This window comes from Montipora capricornis, chromosome 1, assembly GCF_036669925.1.
Source record: "Montipora capricornis isolate CH-2021 chromosome 1, ASM3666992v2, whole genome shotgun sequence".
Taxonomy (NCBI): domain Eukaryota; kingdom Metazoa; phylum Cnidaria; class Anthozoa; order Scleractinia; family Acroporidae; genus Montipora; species Montipora capricornis.
Genome location: NC_090883.1, coordinates 26,580,532 through 26,588,031, shown reverse-complemented (window position 1 = coordinate 26,588,031; position 7,500 = coordinate 26,580,532).

Sequence of the window (7,500 nt, the reverse complement as noted above, 5' to 3'; positions counted from 1 at the left end):
ACATATTTATTACATCGTATGTTATACTGAGCTACTGAACTCCTTACACAAGAATCTTGCAATTTGTCTTTTGTTTTCCATTTCTTTTTAAATCTAGAATGGGTACTTTAAATGCCCAAGGATAAATATTGTTAAACTTTTTGGCCGTTGAAAGGTAGGTTGCATTGGGCAATATTTTGTTCAACGTATCTAAGTCGCCATGCCATGGTGTTGCGAGACAAGTTGCAAGAACTAGCGTAAAAGCGCGTTTTCATCATTACATACATCTTATTCGATGGTTCAACATATGATACGAGCAATGAGCAAATTGTCCAAGAGTATTATATGTTAAACCATCGAATAAGAGATTTATTCTTCCACTAAAAAAAATGTGTTATTTTGCTTCAATTTCATTTGTTAAGGGGGTTTTTAAAAAAAATGCGTCCGCTGCTGCTCTTCAGGCGCGTGCGAACGATGTAAACGTCACAAAAAGCCAGCCAAACATCTTTATTTGATGGGATAAACAAAATGACGAGTGACAAGCGATGACAAGCTAAATTCTCAGGATTCTCAACTTCTTTCATCGAAAAACTCCCGTTCCGTCCGTATTTGCTCTGTTCTAAACCGGTCAAACCGGGACACTAGAGTGTATATATTACCGTCTAATATTTTGGGCGTTCTCTTGACCAAATATGGTAAAATGGCGTAATAGTGGAATAATAAAGTCACGAAACCTACAAGCGGTTACTAAAGGAAGCCTGCAAAATTCAGGCTTAAACGGGACTTGACCCTTTAACCTCTGCTGTAGGTGAACTCTCAAGACGATAGAAAAGACAACGAACTCAAGGAAATACACTAGGCGACAAGTCACAGCGACAGGTCTCTGCGACAAGTCGCTCCATGTGTGCTACTTGCAAAACACTTCGCTGCGGCACGACGCCTGTTCGGTTCACACGCAGTGATCTCGTATGAGGGAGCCTCGTAACAAAAAAATAGCCTTTCGTAATTTCTTGTCAAAGAAACGGTGTAATGTAAATAAGAGAATACTGAGATTTATGTTTGAAAATTACCTGTCCTCTTACTACTAAAGTCAAACTCTACATCTCTATGCAATAAGCGCATTCAAAATGTCCTCATATTACTGTATAAAAGTCTGTTTATTTTTTAGGCTTTTTCTGCTTATATGAAAAATATGTTTTCTCTCCCGTCCTCTTCTTATGCATGATCTTCGCGAAAATAACATTCTGTCCCTTAATAAGCCTAGAACAACCAGTTTTCGTTTTAGTTCTTTTTCTCACCTATCAGCTTAGTTGCGAAATGTGCCAGTACCTGATTTATCCGTGCCACTGAGTTTACTAGTTTTAAAAAAGAATCCGGGGCCGCAATTTGTACATCCGCTTTTGTTTTTGATTAGTATATCTCTAAATATTACGTATTTAGTTATGTCTCTGTATATGCTATGTATGCTATGTCTCGAAGTTATTAGCCCTTGTAGTTATTCTGAAATTCGAGATGAAATAAAGTTTGTGCAGGTATGTATGCCACCTTTATCAGGGCGCGTGCGTACACTTCGTAATCTGCGACTCCAGTGCTTACCACATGACAGAAAAAATGAGTTTTCACTTGAATATTTAGGCGAGCAAAATCTTACGGTACGTTGTAATGACAAAGGCGGTTTGGAGCGGTGAGTGGGTGTGGGATTTGTCTCATATGGCCAAGGGGGCGACATATCTCTCCCAGTCAATGCCGTACCGGGAGGCGAGGTCGGTAGCAGAAAGCAGCGAAGGGCCAACTGCGTCCAAAAGCGATCGCACGGGCAGGGATGACTCGTTTGGTACGACTCTCTAGCGTCACGTCTGGAGGTACTGCTTTTTTCTCTCTTGTTCAAACATTCCGTCAGCGCATGCGTAAATGATCTGGCTCTCCGTTACCTAGCCGACCAAAGAAAGTAACATGCTGGGTTTTACAAGGAATTGAGATTTGAGTTGATTCTACAGGCATAAACGTAACGTAAGAACCGTGCGTGTGTGGTCTTCTCGAGACAGATCTAGGTGAAAGATGGTTTCATGCAGACTGCGGAGACGCCTAAAATGCTTTCTTGTAAATATGGCGGTTTACGAGTGAAGTTGTCTCTCTGGCCTTTCTGTGGACGAATTCCAGGACCTATCGATACAATTTGGGCAAGTTTTGAAAGGTAAAAATTTCAATCGATGCTGTATTTCGCTGATAGGACTGGGTGGCCCGACACTTATTTAAAAAATCTAAGAAATGAGAATCGGGGGTCTTCCTTTGTCATGGAATGGCAGAATTACCCAGAATTCTTTTTGGGCATGAGGGAGGCAATTTGAGAAGCACGAGACTGACCCTCATCAAATGGCTGTTCAAACTGGCAGCCGGAGGAAAGGTGAGTAGTAAGAAAAAGATTTCTAGCTAGATACTAAGGAGTAGCCCTGGTGTGTGCTGTTAACTTAGACTTTTGATTCCTGAACAAGTTTTTACCATAGAAAATTCGCGACAAAGTTATCCTCGTAACAAAAAACTGGCCTTTCGTAATTTCTTGTCAAAGGAATGGTATGATGTAAATAAAAAAATACTTATATTTTGTCGTAGCGACTTGTTGCCGGAAGTGTGCACACGGTGCGAAAACGCTGCTTTCGCTATTTTTTTCGCCGCGATCAGTCGCACGAATTCAAACTGGTTTGAATTCGTGCAACTGATCGCATCGACAAAGTTCTGCCGCGACATGTCGCAGCGACTTATCGTCTAGTGCGTCCAGGCCCTATTTAAGGGTTTAGGCCGGGACACGTTTGGCGATAAGTCGCTGCGATGCGTCGCTTGGACAAGTCGTGACACGGTTAATTTTGTGAAAATCATTTTGTCGCTGCGATCAGTTGCACGAATTCAAACCAATTTGAATTCAAAGCTCGAAGGATGCGTACCTGGATTTTCGTGTGCTGGTTGCCGTTGCTTTCGTTTGCTCCTCTTAGCCTGTGTACAGCTGTCCACTCTCCGAAAAAAAAAATCGGAGAGGAGCGTCTGTGATTTACCGTTGGTAATCGTGTTCCGGAATAATTTTGCATAAATTATTGAGTGATCTACGCTGGGCAAAAAAAGGATGGCTATGGACTTCTTTGGAGCTAAATTTTCAAAATGGTGGTACGTGAGGTAGATTCCAAGCCTGCATTGAAGAGCGTCTCCGATAGTTTTAAGATTTCTTGATTTTATAGCATAGAAGCACTCTTAAAAGGAAAGGATGCGTTTGCAAGTCTTCCAACTGGGTACGGCTCTGCTCTTCAGAGCAGCCTCGATCGTTGCCGATGAGCTGTTATTTTTTTCGAAATGTAAACACCTCAAATCTTTCAGGGCAACACGCTTTGTAGATTGTTCTAAATAATGGCTTGGCTGGCCCGAGCAAGCCGTTGGGATTAAATTGACTGGTAAGGGGATAGCGGGACACCGATCCAGGCGTCGAACCTCCTCATATGCCAAACCTAATGCACGATTACTTTAATTAATTTTTTGATATAACTGCGCTGATGTTTGGCTAGTAGAGAGTAGTGACACTTCACCACATGTGCTGTGTGAAGAGAAATCAGAAAAGCCTAACGATCGTTGAGAGCGTTCTCGAGAAACTGGCTGGAGCATTCTGAAACTAGGCAGCTCACAACGGTTGACTTCCAACTTGCTTTAACGCTATTTATATGAACTAAAATTCATGGTGTACATTTGCATCTCAATATGAGTATGAAAAAAAAAAAAACAGCTTAGTGAATAAATTATCAAAGTAAATATTTGGCTCTTTGTACTGAGGCGAAATGGGATAGAATGGAAATTCATCATGGATTTCATCGCCCCAGAACCTTTCTCAGAATTCTTGCTGTGCCAAGGAGAGCGGTTTTTTGAATTAGTTGTATAGAAGTGTTAGTGCCAATGCGCTTTAAGTTGCTTTCAAGCCTTTTTTGGATTTGATCCCAGTGCCCCAATGAATACTGGAAGCATCTGGGTTCAGACACTCCACATTTTCTGAATCTCTCTGGTATTTCTCTAGCTTGTCTTCTTCCTTAGCTTTACAGCTGTGTCTTCTGGGACTGCTATGTCTATTACTTGGCATGTCTGTTCTTGCTTGTTAATAATGACCAAGTCGGGTCTCCTTGCACTGATTTGGTGGTCAGTCTGGATGTTATAATCCCATAGTGGTTTGTAGTCTGGTTGATGTTCAAACCAATTGTCTACCCTATTAAATCCGCACTTCCCAGCAAGTCCCAGTGTACCACCTTTGCAACATTATCGTGCCTCCTTTTATAATACAAAAATTTGGTCTTATCAACGGAGTTGATAATGTAAATTGGCCACCGTATAGAGATTCTAGCTTTTAGAATCTCTGTACGGTGGCCAATTTACATTATCAACTCCGTTGATAAAACCAAATTTTTGTATACTACTTCCCCACCGACGCAGCACCACAGTTTCTTTAGAAACTACCCCTTCACTCCTTTTATAATCTCTTGCTGTGCAAGTTTGGAGCATCCACTCACTTATTATTATCATTATCATTATCATAATCATTATCATTATCATTGTTATTATTATTAGTATTATTAGTATTAGTATTATTATTATTATTATTATTATTATTATTATTATTATTATTATTATTATTATTAAGCAGAGCCAGTTCTCCAGGACATCACTGAAGAACAGCTCAGTAGAGGGTCCAATAGAGCACAAGACGCAAGATTGGACATTCGGGCGCGTGGGATCCACAGAGCTCGGCATTCTTTGATGTGAGGGTTTGCCACCGTAATGCCGAGTCTTACAAGGACCAGGAGCCACAGCAGATCTATCGCATCCATGAAAACGACAAGAAGCAGTTTTACTCAAGGAGAGTGTTGCATGTTGAGCATGGCTCGTTCACGCCGCTTGTATTTACAACTACTGGAGGGATGGGGAAGGAATGCATAAGATACCATAGTTGACTGGCTGAGCTGATAGCCGCCAAGAAAGGAAAACAATACTTGCAAACAATTTCCTGGATCCGAGCAAGGACATCCTTTGCGCTCCTTCGGTCGGCGCTGGTTTGCCTTCTAGGATCGCGGGTGAAGCGCCGTGTCGCTTTTGACTACAACAATTGCGATATTGAAATTGCAGCGGCCGAAGGAGCCATTAACATTGTTAAGTGTTTTTTTTAGTAGCTTTGTGTAATAGGGTTTTGGATTTGCCATTGGTCTTTCCCTTTTTTTTTAAAGATAATTTTAGATACTTTTTGCTTCCAATTCTTACTTTTAATATTTCTTGTAAAATTTTAGAAATGAAAATTGTTATTATTAGTTATTAATAAGACAGTTTTTTTAATTGTACATATTCAATTTTCAAGAACTACCCTTAGGAGTTCATTTTCTTTATGTAATCTATTTTCAGTTTTACTTGGCAACTAAAGATTATTATGTTTTACTATTATTATTATTATTATTATTATTATTATTATTATTATTATTATTATTATTATTATTAAAACTTCTTAGCAGCACGAAGTAAGATATCGCTTTGATGATCCATACGATGTTTTTGAAATTCATATTTAATCAATACATGTTTCGGATGAAACATCATCCATCGTCAGTTGACAAATGAGAAATAAACTAAAGTTGAGCAATAAATAGTGTAACAAAGTGAGATATAACATGAATAATTAAGGATGAAGGCGAGAACAGAATAAAAACACCCAAACACGAAACAAAACAGAAAAACCAAAGTGTTTAGGCTAAGAAAAGAAACTAATTAGTATGAAAGGGATAAATTAAGATGTTTGACTTGGGAATTTAAAGATGGCTGCTCCCAAAGGATATGCATGGCTTCTTTGATTTTCAATTGGAAACGTGTGGAAGCAGAGTCGAGGATTTTAAAACAGTCTTCTGAACACCGGGAGCGACAATTTTCAGAACCTCTCAAGTGCTTAAATATGTGGGAATGTTTGTCGGAGGCGAGATGTTCACGGATGCGAGTGGCGAAATGTCTATTGGTTTCACCAATATAACAGGCATTACAGCCTGCACATGAAAACTTGTAAATGACTCGCGATCGTAAACCCGCAGGGATAGGATCCTTCGCCCCAAACCAACTCCTAAGTTTTAAACGGGGTGAACACCGACTTAATTTCCAGGTCGCTGCAAAATTTGTTGACTAAATTTTGCAGCGACCTGGAAATTAAGTTGGTGTTCACCCCGTTTAAAATTAGGAGTTGGTTTGGGGCGAAGGATCCTATCCCTGCGGGTTTACGAGGCTACATAGAGATCATGAAAGAGCTTTGGGACGGCTTGGGACTATACAGCCATCTTCAATTGAAGAGCCAAAATCTTCGGGACCAAGCTTCGCGGCAAGAAAAAGTTAACAACAGTGGATGGGATGTGATCACAGCGGGGATGAATTATGATGTCGATATTAAAGATGTCACTATCCATGGAAATCAAAATATGTGATTTCAAGTTGAAGAAAGTGAAAATGCTAATTTCTGATTTACATATTTCAGGAACGGAGCAAATTGCTGTTGTGAGAAATAAATCAACATGCGATTCTTTTGAGGTGTGTAATGATGCCCCGGGTCGATTTCCAGAATATAGACACGCCTCCGATTGTTAGCTGGGGTATGAATAACGACGGGGATGACATTACAGTTAGCGTGTCTGTCATTAATTATGCGTATAATGAGATCATTTCTTGGCGTAAAAACACCTTCTTGGTCCCATATGGGAAAACAGGACGAGACTTTATCGACCAACTCACTAAGCATATTGATGATTGGAACAATGGCACCACAATGCAACATATCGCACTCAAAGCGGCAATTGTTCTCCTCGCTTTGGCGCTTCAAAAACCAGGCCAAAAATCGAAGGCGAAAGAACATCAGCAATGTCTCGAAAAACGGCTGGAGCAATGGAAAAATGGTGAGATTGAATGCTTGGTGCGTGAGGGCAGGGCGATTCAAAGGCGCTTGCAACTTGAAAATGCAAAGAGATACGATGCGCCAAATAAAGCTAAAGTATTCGCTAAGCTTCTGATGGAAGGACAAATAAACTCAGCGCTTCGTTTTTGAGTGAGGATGGTGGTAGAGGGGTGCTACCTCTAACGGATGATGTTATGACGCAACTGAACGAGAAACACCCAACAGCGAAGGAGGCTAAGCTTAGATCGCTATTGTTTGGTCCTGTGGAGGAAATTGATGGAGAAATAATTAAAGAGGCTGCCTGACGAACTGAAGGATCGGGGGAGGGGGGAGGGGGGGCTTCTGGTATTGATGGGAATGGATTTAAGAGAATTCTGGCTTTTAAATCGTTCAAGAAATCCACCTCAAATCTTTGTGATGCTCTCGCCAAACTGACAAAGAGTATGTTGACCCTGTGTCCATTAAGGCTATAACAGCAAATCGCCTGATCCGAGGGCGAGGGTGCAGTGCGACCCTTTGGGATTGGAGAGGTGATTCGGAGGATCATTGCCAAGTGTGTTATCAAGGTTACCAAGCGGAAA